Raw genomic sequence first — 11,307 nt, 5'->3', positions numbered from 1 at the left:
ATGCTGAGAGTGATCTGGGCATCCCTGGGGTGATGTGGGGCCTGGTGGTACAGGTGTGATGTTGTTTTGAAGTAGGTATGGCCAACATTTTACAAAAGATTCAAGATGCCTGGGCCAGATGAGGAGAGATGAAGGGACAAATTAAAATGCATCACATACTGTGTTTCATTTTCCCTCCGTCCCTCCACTTCTTCCTTCCTTCCTTCAAATGTATCCCATGTTTTCTTTCTTCCTTTCTCTCTTTCCCTTTTAGTCCTTTCTCCCTTTCTCTTTCTTACTTTCAAAATGTTCATAGAGATCTTATTGCATTTCAGAATCTATACTAAGCTCTAGGCTGCTGTGCTAAATGAGCTAGACTCCCTGTTATTATGGGACAGTTTCCAAAGGCCAATAGAAATTACTTAAATAGCTATATAAATTAATAACAACTGTGGAAAAGACTACAAAGGAGAAAGAGCAGGTGCTCTGTAAATGCAGAATAGAAGGGTTTAAAGTGATTTAGAGGATCAGGGAAGAACTCCAGAGAGAAGGGGTATTTGATAATTGAGAGTGGAATGATGGGTAGATCACTTGGTAGATGCTAACTATTCAAAGAAGAGGGACAGAGGAATAGCTTGACTAACTTGTCTGAAGTAGGAGGAATCCTGGCGTGTGAGGAAGTGAAACAGCTCTGTGTGTTTGGAGCAGGGAGAGCTGTGACAGAGAGATCTAAAAAGTGAGCTGGGAGGAGCAGGAGCTAGGCTCAGCAGGACTTAGGAGAGCTTTGCCAGGCGAAGCTATTAGACTGGGGGGTGATGTGATTAGATTTGCATTTAAAAATTCACCGTATCTACAGTGTGAAGAATGGATTGAAGGTGGCATGAAGTGCTGCAGAGACTCCATTGTGAACATCCTCTGAACACCGAAAGCGTGCCGCTCTTACTGAGTGTCTGCTGATGGTAGCAACTCTTGGATGAACGCTGGAGGATGCAGGGTGTGTGATGGTGGTGGGGGGCAGGGGGCGGTGAGGAAGAAGTGTGTGTTCTTGAAGAGCTTGAAATCTGTTTGAGGAAATAGTCATGTGACTTCCCCAAGAAAAACACAGGCTGATTGTAAAACCAAGAGCTGAGTGTGATAAGTCAGAAGGCATAGTGGGGCAGGGCCACTGTGGGCTGGAGGACTGAAAGAAAGAATTGTCAATGGAGACCTGGGCCTCCAGATTGAATTCCTGAGGTGGAGAATATGAACACTGGGCTTCCCAGAGGGTTCCATGATGGGGGGCAAGAGGCCATTCCAGCCTGGAGCAGGACAATATAGGATCCTCCCCACTTTTCTCCTGACTGCTGGAGATGGCTTCCTAGCCTCACAAAATTCTGGAGTTATTGGGCTTTATCTGTCTTGTCTGCCTGTCTATCTGCCTATCTATCTAACGTAATCTATCTATCCAGCTGCCTATCTATCTATCTACTATTTAGGAATGGACATCCCAGAGGAAGTTTCATCTTCCTTTCTGTCATTTCCCAGCAGAGCAATCAGCTTTGCAAAGCTTCTGATTTTAGGGCTGATCATGCTCCTTTTCTCCCTGGAAAAGGACTATTTGCATGTTTTTATGAGTCTTATTACATAGCTTTATGACTTGTACATGTAATAATAGTGAGCCAGACGTTCATAGTATGTGTCTCCAGAGAAGTCATCAGTTGCACATAAAAATGTAAATCCATTTGGAAAAACACAGACCAGTTATTGAAAGTGACGCCTGCAGAACATGTGCCCCCAGTGATAGATTAGCTGAGGCCCGACGACACACACTCCCAGCTCAGACCTGCTCTGCAGACCATCTGGAAACACGATGCTTAATAATGCAGAATAATAAAATCAGCCAAGTTCCCATTTACAAATGAGATAAATGGGAGAATGAGTGATTACACGGACCTAAAACCAATGGCCATAGTGTCCCCAAATTTGGGGCATGGTAGGTCTGCAGGAGAAGATGGTCAAAGATTCCAGGCCCTTCTTGTGAATCTGGGTGAAGCCAGACATCTGAAAATAAGAAAGTGAAGATTCCAGGTGGGTGAATCTCTCTGCAAAATTGGCCTGTCAGAAACCCTCTATGAATGACTGTACTTTCTCTGACAAACAGATATCAATATCTAAAAATTCTTCCTGCAATTTCTTTCCACAAAGCAATAAGACAGTTTCAGGCCAATAACGGCTCACTAAGTGATATTCTCTGTTCTGTCACCCCTGCAGCTATAACCAGCAAAATGAAAAGGTAAGAAAGATAAGGGAAAAATCAGGGGTCACCTGCGATGAGCCAGTGTGGCTCTTTTTCCTGACAGGGAAAGCCAGAGTAGCTTGACTCTTCCTATTTCCTTAGCTTTTCCTTCCAAAATCTTCTAGGTCTTTTATGAGCAATTAAGACCATTATTTGTTTTGCTGTTAAACAGGGAACCAAGTACCTGAAAGTTTATGTCACATATTATTGAGAGGCAGTTTAGCTGGAAGGACCAGGACTGTAGCTGAGAAGTGGAGAGGGGCAGACTCGAGAGCCCCATGTGTTAACTGCTCTGGCTCTGGTGCCAGATGAATTTTAGAGTTTGCTGCTCATGTGATCATTCTGCAGCAAAACCTGAAAGAGATTTCTGTGTAGGGCAGCAGCAGCGGCAGCTTTATCTTAGAGTCCAGGCATTAGAAGCAGGAGAATTTTATCACATACCACAGAAATATGTATACTGCAATCCCAGCTCCTTCCCCTTGTTTTGGGATTAAGCACACTACCACTGTCTAGTCAAACCTATGGCTTTTCCAGTGGTCTTGTATGGATGTGAGAGTTGGAACATAAAGAAAGCTGAGCACCAAAAATTGATGCTTTTGAACTGTGGTGTTGGAGAAGACTCTTGAGAGTCCCTTGGACTGCAAGGAGATCCAACCAGTCCATCCTAAAGGAAATCAGTCCTGAATATTCATTGGAAGGACTGATGCTGAAGCTGAAACTCCAATACTTTGGCCACCTGATGTGAAGAACTGAATCACTGGAAAAGATCCTGATGCTGGGAAAGATTGAAGGTGGGAGGAGAAGGGGACAACAGAGGATGAGATGCTTGGATGCCATCACCAACTGTATAGGCGAGAGTTTGAGAAAGCTCTGGGAGTTGGTGATGGACAGGGAAGCCTGGGATGCTGCAGTCCATGAGGTTGCAAAAAGTCAGACACAACTGAGTGACTGAACTGAACTCACTACCACTACTACTTCTCTTTCATATGTATCAATCAAATGTATAACAAACTTACATCGGTGTGGCCAGTCTTATGCTGTGTGGCCTGGCAGATACATTGCATTGTGTGTGTGTGTTAGGGATGAGGGGTTGACGGTTGAGCAGATGAAGATTGGGAGAGGATCAGGGTCGAAGAAGCAAAGGAAATCCTTTAGGGTATTCTGAACTGTGCAGTTGGGCACAGGATCCTGGCCAGCAAATTGCATTAGCAGCCAGTCACACAAAGTCCCAAATGAGGGGAGTGCACCATCCATGAGGGGTCTGGAGAAGTGGAAGAGCCCCTGAGGCTCAGGAAGGGGTCCAGTGGGTGGTTGGGTGGTGGTGTCTATGTTGGGCCTTGGAGGTAAAGGTGAGGGTGGAGGGGATGGAGGGGAATGAGAGCGGCCTTGATGGTTGGGGAATGTGAAAGAGTGGATGTATGTACATGTGTAACTGATTCACTTTGCTGTACACCTGGAACTAACATGACATTGTAAATCTGCTGCTGCTGAGTTGCTTCAGTCGTGTCCGACTCTGTGAGACCCCATAGACAGCAGCCCACCAGGCTCCACCGTCCCTGGGATTCTCCAGGCAAGAACACTAGAGTGGGTTGCCATTAAGGTGTGGAAAGACAGTAAGGCCTAGGGGAAAAAGGTAAGAAAGAGTTAGAGTTCTAGAGGTCGGCAGTCCTGACTGAATCTCACTGAGCCATGATGTTGGTGGGGCTGAGTTTCTTCTGGAGGCTACAGGAGAGAACTTTTTTTTTTTTTTTTTTTTTTGCCTTTTCTGGTTTCTAGAGGCCACTTGCATTTCTTGGCTTCTGGTCCCTTCCTCCCTTTTCAAAGTCACTGAGTTTGGGCTAAGTCTTGACAGTGACATCTCTCTGGTTCTGACCTGATCGGTTTCTTTCTTCCACTTATAAAGATCCTTGGGATTATATTAGGCTCACTCAACTAATTCAGGATAATCTCTCGGTTTTAAGGTCAGCTGATTAACAACCTTAATTACCCTTTGCGCATAATCTAACACAGGTTCTGGGGACTAGGATGTGGGTAACTTTGAGGGGAATATGGTTCTGTCTACCCATGGGGCCCAGAGTTTTAATTTACATGTTACAGGGAGAAGGAAGAGCAGGGACTTGATCTCCTGGAGCTGCTGTTCCAGTGTTGGGCTTTAGGACTTGCCATGAGCAAGGCGTGTTGTTTGATCTTCCAGAGTTTCAAACAATGCCTGTAGACCGAGGGCTCCAAAATCCTCATCTTCAAAACAGGCCATCTTCTTGAGTTTTATCCCTTTGATCCAGTTTTCTACTGGATACCTCTCCTTGCATATCCCCAGTCTGTGCTGAAAACATATGTTATCCAAGTTTTCCTTAAAGATCAGCTATAGAACTCACCAAGTTCTTGCAGAATTGCCTTTCTTCTTAAAGATTCTGGCACCCACCTCTTTATTCCTTCCAGACTTTCACCATACTTTCCACTGCTTTTTCCTTGTCTGCTGTATTAACCATAGCCTCCTACCAGTCCTGCCTCTGTCAAATATGTATTCCTTGTATCAAACCATTGTAGACACTGCCAGAGCAATTGTAAATAAATGCAGAGCTCTAATATTCTGTGTTGCCCTCCTTTACACAAAATCAAAGTCTGACTCCTCAACCCATACCAGCGTCATCTATCTTCAAACTCTTTCCACACAGAACGATGATTTTCCATCACTCGTAAGTTCTATGCAGGGTTCACTGTCATACTTTATTGTCTCTGTGTAATTGCTTACATGTGTGTCAGCCTTCCTTTGTAGATTGGGGCCAACTCAAGGGTAGGGCAGTAACTTATTTATCTCAATATCCTCCTTAAAAGACGCCACAGATGCTTAGCAAATATTCAGTGAAATAGCCAGTAAGTTGTCCCTTTTGCTTGCATTTTAGCCATCCTTCCAGAGCAACTCATAGCAGTAGTAGTGATTACCAATCAGGTGATAACACCCATCTGCTGTTGCTGGCCAGAGCTTCTCTGTGTCTTGGCCATCTCTAGCCATATTCAGACTTCTAACCCTTGTTGCTCTGGGGCACTGCTCACAGTATGCCCATTGCTACCAACTAAAGTCAAGTCAGAGCTTTCTAGTTTTCAGCAACAGCTGCCAAGAAATGGGTCTCATGCAGGTGTCTCCTCCAGCCATTGCTGCTCATTCCTTAGAGTTTACCTTCTTAAAAATCTCTTTTCCTAACGCTCTGCTCTTCAAATAATATTCTGGCACAACTTCCTCAATATTGGGTGAATAAACTATAGCCAATGGCCGGGGTCGAGTGGGTCCAGAGTTTAGTGAGGATGAAAGTGCCTCGACTTAGAGTGCTTTGTCTCTAAATCACACCATCTCTTACTTATTTATTTTTAGGTAGAGCAACAGTCCTAAGATGGAGTGGCAACTTACTGTTTCTGAAACTCTTTTCTTACTGAATCAACTCTTTTGACCTTGCCTTTGTAGGGGTCATAAGCAACTTTAAGTAATGTTAACTATTCTCTGGGAATGTCGCAGTGTGGAAACCTCATGATAAGTAGTTTGCATTTTTTTCCATTACAAAAAAAATAAGAGAGAAAAAAAAAAAAAACAACCCTCAAATGTCTATGTCACACATGCACTTTATAGAGGGTCCTCGAGTTAATTATATTTACAAAAAGTGCCTTAACATTTGCATTATTTGTGACCCATCTTCAAAATATTTTGCTTTTGCAGATTTTTGCACCATTTTAAAATGGTCCTTTGAAAATGCAGACTGTGACATCTGTACACTTAAATTTATGTGACAGCCTCTGACCACAGACACTTATAACTAAGTGCCACATAAGTAGCTTATTGAGCAGAGGTGCAAGTGGTGCGGAAGGATAGGAGGTCCCTCTTCTTCTCAGGCAGAGCGGGTATATGTATCAATTATGCTTTTGTATTCTCTGGGCTCATGGTCCAAGCAGAGATTGTGCCTGGGAAAGGATCAATAGTGGAGCAGTGGAGGTTAGAGCAGAGGAGAGAATGACATCTCTAAGACAAAGTACTAGAAGCCTGCAACACGCTTGTCAAGCATCACCCAGCATCACTCATGTGCTGCTTTTAGTTCACACTAACAGTGTAGAAAGGGTTATTACAACAGAACAACTACACCCACCCAACAGCCAACACCTTTCCCACCAGTAAGTCTTGGACTGAAACTTAGGCTGTAAATCTTGGGCTTTGAAGAGCAAGAGGCAGAGTTTGCAGGTCTCTGTCCTGCCCTACGTTTCTCTTCTCTTTGAAAAATATTGGGCCTCAGTGCTGTTTTCCAGTGTTTTCAGAGTCACACAGGATCCTGGGCAGCCTACCTCCACCTTATACTCCATTTTAATGAGTCATGGTTTTTCTGTTTGCTGGACAAGAGCAAAGCTTCAAATTGTTAACCACAGATTGCTGCTGCTGCTGCTAAGTCGCTTCAGTCGTGTCTGACTCTGTGCGACCCCATAGACGACAGCCCACCAGGCTCCCCCGTCCCTGGGATTCTCCAGGCAAGAACACTGGAGTGGGTTGCCATTTCCTTCTCCGATGGATGAAAGTGAAAAGTGAAAGTGAAGTCGCTCAATCATGTCTGACTCTTCATGACCCCATGGACTGCAGCCTACCAGGTTCCTCCATCCATGGGGTTTTCCAGGCAAGAGTACTGGAATGGGGTGCAATTGCCTTCTCCGTAACCACAGATTAGATCTCTGCAAAAATGTCTATTTAAAGCCCACCTTGTATTTGAGACCCCCCACCTCTCTTCCTAGTGATTAGAGGGGCTAATGGAGGTGGGCCTGTAAACATCTGTGGTGAAACCAGGCACTCAAATCTTTGGGGGCACCTCTGTCACCCTGTCACGCTTTCCCCTTCTCTACCAGTCAGGCAGACTTTTTCAAACAATCCAGCAGCTTTGATTTGTCTGAAAAAATGGTTTAGATTTTAACTAGTTTACTTAATCCTTAAGAGAACTATAAAAGCCCTCCCTAAAGAGATAAAGTGAAGAAAAGCATAGGCCAAAAGCACTTTGAATGTTCTCAGGCTTCAGAATCTGATTTTAAGTGTCCTTCACAGCATTTCAGGCACCTAAATCTCATTAACTTGGCCCCACCCCCTTTTTAGAGCCCCAGAGTGAAGAAAGACATCCTATTATGCTTTGGGGAATCAAGAGGAAACACTTTAGATTTGGGGTCTCCTCTGGGTTGGGAGCACACAGCACTGAGGAAGCTGGGTTAATGGTCAAGTCAGGCCTGGGTGGTCCTCTGTGATGCTGTTTCAGGGGTAGGTACTGAATTCCCTCCCTGCCCAACCACTGGTGCTACCTCCTAGGGACTTGTCTCCTGAGCAGAAGCAGGAAGGTGGCCACATTTTTTTTCTGGCAGATTAGTGATTCTTTTACAATGCAGCTGCTAGTCCTTCAGGTCAAAGGCAGTAAACAAATCACCTGGTGATGAATGCGGCTCTGCTGACTGGCTGGAACCTTCTCCCTGGTGGAGGTGCCCACAGCCTTTAGGGAAGGCAGTGAATGGGCGTCTGCACAGGAAGCATGCATAATCCCCGTCTATTTACTTACAAATATGTAAAGGTCTCACGCAGCTGAGGATGGTTTTGAATAAATATGCCTCTCTCTCAAAAACAACAGCCCTATAGATCTGGTGATGGAGCTTCAGTGCTCCCCAGTGCTCAGCTCATAAATAAATAAAAGGTGCCTGTTGATTCAACTGCCAAATGCGACATGGTGATGAATTCCCAAGGCTGTCAGTCAGGGTGGTGACAATTGCAATGCTGATGGGCCTGGGAGCAGGCGATGGGCAGAGGATCTGTGTCCATGGGTTTTTCACTGAGGCCCTTTATAGGGCCGATGACTTGAAATTCTGGTGACCAGCACAGCCTGACTTTCTCAGATACCTCACCTAGCACACCCTGCGAAACACAGTAAAGAGGCTACAGAGACCCAGTTAAATAGACACAAAGGGGTGATCAGTTCAGTTAAGTTCAGTCGCTCAGTTGTGTCTGACTCTTTGTGAGCCCATGAACTGCAGCACCCCAGGCCTCCCTGTCCATCACCAACTCCCGGAGTTCACTCAAACTCATGTCCATGGAGTCGGTGATGCCATCCAGCCATCTCATCCTCTGTTGTCCCCTTCTCTTCCTGTCCCCAATCCCTCCCAGCATCAGGGTCTTTTCCAATGAGTCAACTCTTCCCAAGAGGTGGCCAAAGTATTAGAGTTTCAGCTTTAGCATCAGTCCTTCCAAAGGACACCCAGGGCTGATCTCCTTTAGAATGGACTGGTTGGATCTCCTTGCAGTCCAAGGGACTCTCAAGAGCCTTCTCCAACACCACAGTTCAAAAGCATCAATTCTTCGGCACTCAGCTTTCTTTATAGTCCAACTCTCACATCCATACATGACCACTGGAGAAACCATAGCCTTGACTAGACGGACCTTTGTTGGCAAAGAAATCTTTCTGCTTTTGAATATGCTATCTAGGTTGGTCATTACTTTCCTTCCAAGGAGTAAGTGTCTTTTAATTTCATGGCTGCAATCACCATCTGCAGTGATTTTGGAGCCCTCAAAAATACAGTCAGCCACTGTTTCCCCATCTATTTGCCATGAAGTGATGGGACCAGATGCCATGATCTTAGTTTTCTGAATGTTGAGCTTTAAGCCAACTTTTTCACTCTCCTCTTTCACTTCCATCAAGAGGCTTCTTAGTTCCTCTTCACTTTCTGCCATAAGAGTGGTGTCATCTGCATATCTGAGGTTATTGATATTTCTCCCAGCAATCTTGATTCTGGCTTGTGCTTCTTCCAGCCCACCGTTTCTCATGATGTACTCTGCATATACGTTAAATAAGCAGGGTGACAATATACAGCCTTGGCGTACTCCTTTTCCTATTTGGAACCAGTCTGTTGTTCCATGTCCAGTTCTAACTCTTGTTTCCTGACCTGCATATAGGTTTCTCAAGAGGCAGGTCAGGTGGTCTGGTATTCCCATCTCTTTCAGAATTTTCCACAGTTTATTGTGATCCACACAGTCAAAGGCTTTGGCATAGTCAATAAAGCAGAAATAGATGTTTTTCTGGAACTCTCTTGCTTTTTCCATGATCCAGTGGATGTTGGCAATTTGATCCCTAGTTCCTCTGCCTTTTCTAAAACCAGCTTGAACATCAGGAAGTTCATGGTTCATGTATCACTGAAGCCTGGCTTGAAGAGTTTTGAGCATTACTTTCCTAGCGTGTGAGATGAGTGCAATTGTGCAGTAGTTTGAGCTTTCTTTGGCATTGGCTTTCTTTGGGATTGGAATGAAAACTGACCTTTTCCAGTCCTGTGGCCACTGCTGAGTTTTCCAAATTTGCTAGCATATTGAGTGCAGCACTTTCATAGCATCATTTTTCAGGATTTGAAATAGCTCAACTGGAATTCCATCGTCTCCACTAGCTTTGTTCATAGTGATGCTTTTTAAGGCCCACTTGACTTCACATTCCAGGATGTCTGACTCTAGGTGAGTGATCACACCATCATGATTATCTGGGTAGTGAAGATCTTTTTTGTACAGTGCTTCTGTGTATTCTTGCCACCTCTTCTTAATATCTTCTGCTTCTGTTAGGTCCATACCATTTCTGCCCTTTATCGAGCCCATCTTTGCATGAAATGTCCCCTTGGTATCTCTAATTTTCTTGAAGAGATCTCTAGTCTTTCCCATTCTGTTGTTTTCCTCTATTTTTCTGCACTGATCGCTGAAGAAGGCTTTCTTATCTCTTCTTGCTATTCTTTGGAACTCTGCATTCAGATGCTTGTATCTTTCCTTTTCTCTTTTGCTTTTGGCTTGTCTTCTTTTCACAGCTATTTGTAAGTCCTCCCCAGACAGCCATTTTGCTTGTTTGCATTTCTTTTCCATGGGGATGGTCTTGATCCCTGTCTCCTGTACAAGGTCATGAACCTCCGCCCATAGTTCATCAGGCACTCTATCTATCAGATCTAGGCCCTTAAATCTATTTCTCACTTCCACTGTATAATCATAAGGGATTTGATTTAGGTCATACCTGAATGGTCTAGTGGTTTTCCCTACCTTCTTCAATTTAAGTCTGAATTTGGCAATAAGGTGTTCATGATCTGCTGCTGCTGCTGCTAATCACCTCAGTCGTGTCCGACTCTGTGTGACCCCATAGACGGCAGCCCACCAGGCTGCCCTGTCCCTGGGATTCTCCAGGCAAGAACACTGGAGTGGGTTGCCATTTCCTTCTCCAGTGCATGAAAGTGAAAAGTGAAAGTGAAGTCGCACAGTCGTGTCCGACTCTTAGCAGCCCCATGGACTGCAGCCTACCAGGCTCCTCTGTCCATGGGATTTTCCAGGCAAGAGTACCAGAGTGGGGTGCCATTGCCTTCTGAGTAGGGGCTAAATCCTTGGGCCCAGACTGACAAGGATGTAGTGTCCACAAGGCCATTCTTCTGTAGCCACTAACTCTGCCCCTATTCATCCATCCTCTATTTGAAGGGCCCCAGAGAGTTTTTCTAATAGACTTGGTGGTCCTTGCCTAAAGTCCTTCAATGGACCCTATTCACTTTTAGGATAAAATCCCAATTCCTGAGTTTAGCATGCAAGGCTTTTCATAACTGTGGCCTCCTCCCTTATGGCTCCATATCCCACCACTGTCTGAACACTTGCCACAGTGGCTTTCCTCTTCTTGCCTGGGCACCTCATGGATCTGTGTGTGTCCATCAGGGTTCTCCAGAGAAATAAAACCAATGGGATATATGTTCCTAGATTTATTTGAAGGAATATGCTCATGTGATTCTCCATGCTGGCAAGTCTGAGATCTACAGGGTAGGTTGGAGACTCAGGCAAGATTTCTGTTACAGTTTAAGGCTGAATTCCTTTCTCTCCAGAAGCAGATTTTGTTTTTAAAGCCTTCAGTTGATTGAATGAGGTCCACCTACAGAATGGGAGGTAACTGCTCTTACGTAAACTCAGCTGATTGTGATGTTAAACACATTTGCAAACTATTTTCACCACCACCTAACTAGTATGTGATGTACTATAGCCTGGCTTAATTGAC

The 11,307-nt window shown here is 44.7% G+C and overlaps 1 long non-coding RNA gene across 1 annotated transcript in view; it reads left to right on the top strand.

Annotated features, from left to right (window-relative positions):
• The first annotated feature begins 866 nt into the window (after positions 1-866).
• Positions 867-11,307, top strand: part of LOC129622514 (uncharacterized) — a 37,359-nt gene continuing 26,918 nt past the window's right edge. The window contains exon 1 of the long non-coding RNA XR_008700029.1: positions 867-973. This is a non-coding gene — a long non-coding RNA (uncharacterized LOC129622514). The remainder of the gene's footprint in view (positions 974-11,307) is intronic.

The sequence above is a fragment of the Bubalus kerabau genome, chromosome 11, assembly GCF_029407905.1.
Source record: "Bubalus kerabau isolate K-KA32 ecotype Philippines breed swamp buffalo chromosome 11, PCC_UOA_SB_1v2, whole genome shotgun sequence".
In the NCBI taxonomy this organism is placed as follows: Eukaryota; Metazoa; Chordata; class Mammalia; order Artiodactyla; family Bovidae; genus Bubalus; species Bubalus kerabau.
Note: the sequence above shows the minus strand (reverse complement) of the source record. Positions and strands in the feature narration are given on the sequence as shown.